General features: G+C 35.4%; 1 pseudogene across 1 annotated transcript; it reads left to right on the top strand.

Moving 5' to 3' along the window:
• The first annotated feature begins 1,025 nt into the window (after window positions 1-1,025).
• LOC143540577 (F-box protein At5g50450 pseudogene) lies at window positions 1,026-2,298 on the top strand (annotated as a pseudogene). The gene is made up of 3 exons (XR_013136615.1): window positions 1,026-1,191; window positions 1,263-1,425; window positions 1,551-2,298. The product of XR_013136615.1 is annotated as an F-box protein At5g50450 pseudogene (transcript).
• The last annotated feature ends 436 nt before the right edge of the window (window positions 2,299-2,734 follow it).

Raw genomic sequence — 2,734 nt, 5'->3', positions numbered from 1 at the left:
AATTAGTAGTTTTAGACAAACGTGTAATATGTTATAAATTTTTATGAGAAAAATATTTGAACTGAGATATAATTAATATGTAAACAAACTTCTGGTATTCTGAAAACTTGAAGTGAACAAATAAAACTATTAAATTGATGGATTAGGAAAATTTTAAAGAGTTAAAAAATTGTATACTTATATTTATGTGTGTTGTCTATATATTTATATATTTATTCATATATGATTATATATATAAAAAATCAAAAATATTCGAGATGAACCGAACCGAGCAGAGCGGCTCGTTTACAATCGAGCGAAAAACCTAGTAAGTATTTTTCGAGCAATTTCTGAACACGCGATGAGCGAGTTCGAGTGATAAGCGGTTTGGACGGCGCACAAAAGCAATTTGTTTAAATTTATTTAATACAAATTATTTGAAGGTATTTTCATTGATTATTTTGGTTAAACTTTGGTGGGAAGGATGTGAATAAAATGAGACAAAATTACAGAGATTTTCCTTTATCTTTATTACAAATTTTACTCGTGGTTCTTTATCTTCAAAATTGATCTGTTTTATCATTTACGCTTATAAATCCACTCGAATTGATACATTGTCGTCGATGGTTTTGGCTGGATTATTTTTATATAATTTTAAAAATTAAATTATTTTGAGATTCTCTCTCTTTAATTTGGCATATTTTGGGAATTCTTTCTAAAAATAACTTAGGATTAAAAATAAATAAAAACATAAATATACATTTATATTTTTGTCCTTTATATCCGTCCTTTTTATTTTATATATTTATATACACATGTGGGCCCCGTAACCGTAGCATCTTTGGTTTTACTTGATCTTTGTCATCACCTATATAAGCAGCCCCATCCATCTTTTGTTTTTATTCACTCCAAAATTATAATTATAACCTCGCAAGAAACGTATGAATCAACCGTTTTGAGATTCATAAATTAATTCACTCACTTCCCTACACAAATTTACATACAGAAACCACTCTCTTAATCACATATTTATTCTGCATAAATTAATCCAACTTTCTACACAGAGATATTGCTCATGAAGAGACCAAGAGGATACAGAGTACCGAGATCTGATCTCTTTGAATCGTTACATGATGATATTGTTATTTACATCCTCTGTAAACTCAGCTCCACAGCCTCTTCTCCGTCTGATTTCATCGCCGTTCTTCTAACGTAAGCTTTTAATCCATACATACATATTAGTGAAACGTATACATATATAATCATTGTTTTTCTGCTCACAGATGCAAGCGATTGAACAAATTAGGTCTTAATCCATTGGTTTTATCAAATTCCTGCTCAAAAGTGCTTGCGGTTCGAGCTAAAGCCTGGTGCGACGAGGCGCACCGGTTTCTGAAGCTTTGCCTCAACGCTGGAAACCAGGAGGCTTATTATACTCTAGGAATGGTAAGTATTCAACTATTCAAACCGAATATTATTATTATTATTATTATTATTATTATTATTATTATTATTATTATTATTAACTTGCTTTATTTGATATATTATGATTTGTGTATTTATCTGTGTAGATCCGGTTTTATTGTTTGCAAAACCGTCGAAATGGAGCGTCGTTACTGGCAAAGGCGGCGATTAAGTCACACGCTCCGGCACTGTACTCGCTGGCGCTGATTCAGTTCAACGGTAGCGGTGGTTTGAAGACCGAGAAGGATCTGTGCGCCGGAGTTGCGTTGTGTGCACGCGCCGCGTCTCTCGGTCACATCGATGCTATCCGTGAATTCGGTCATTGCGTTCATGACGGTTACGGTGTACGGAAGAACGTGGCTGAAGGCCGCCGGCTTCTCGTCCAAGCTAACGCACGTGAGCTCGCACGTGTCTTTAATAATAATAATAACATTAATAATCTTTCATTTCCGCAATTATCGGGACTACCGTTACGGTTACATAACCGGACCGGGTTTGGGTTTTGAGTTGTTTAGCGACTACGGGTTTAACTTTAATATGATAACCAGGGATATGCATCCGGCGAATAGGTTTATGGTGGAATGGTTCGGGTTAAAAGGCGTGGGTGAGGGTTTGAGGATGTGTTCTTATGAGAGGTGTGGGCGGCCCGAGACACGAGTGAGCGAGTTCCGGAAGTGTTCGGGGTGTGGGAAGGTAAACTATTGTTCGCGTGGGTGTCAAGCGCATGATTGGAGGGTGCGCCATAAGATGGAGTGTGCACCCATGGAGGAGTGGATACGTCATGCTATTCATCACGTCGGAGATGGCGTGAACGGTGTGGTGGATGATCGGATGGTGGAGATTGAATTAGGGTAAGTAAGGTGATTGGATCCTGATCCGAATTTGACTGTTTGTGTAGGCTTATTTTGTTTCTTTTTTTTTGGTTATTTTTTTCTCCTTTTTGTTAAATTTGATCTTATTAGGAAGATTTTTATTTTTTAGGCCGTATATTCTATATATGGCATGCACGGAAGAAAATTTCCGGTTTGTACAAACTTTAATGCTACAGGTACAAGTAGACATGGTTTTCTTATTTTATTTTAGAAATACAATTTTTTTTTTATTTTTTAAAAAGTATGTGTATCAAATCTATACGATGTACATGTAGGTCTACTCTAGTTTGGATATAAAATTTAAATCTCTTAAATGCCTAATCTTTTACAGATACGTAGTTGTGTGTATAATCCGTTCACTCACATGTGATTGGAAATCAAATTATCCTCTTAGATGACAATTAACTCATCGATATATA

Source organism: Bidens hawaiensis, unplaced genomic scaffold, assembly GCF_021521415.1.
Source record: "Bidens hawaiensis isolate Kalapana, Puna unplaced genomic scaffold, B.hawaiensis_p1.1 tig00012283_1, whole genome shotgun sequence".
Lineage (NCBI taxonomy): Eukaryota > Viridiplantae > Streptophyta > Magnoliopsida > Asterales > Asteraceae > Bidens > Bidens hawaiensis.
This window is presented reverse-complemented; position numbering and strand designations above follow the sequence as displayed.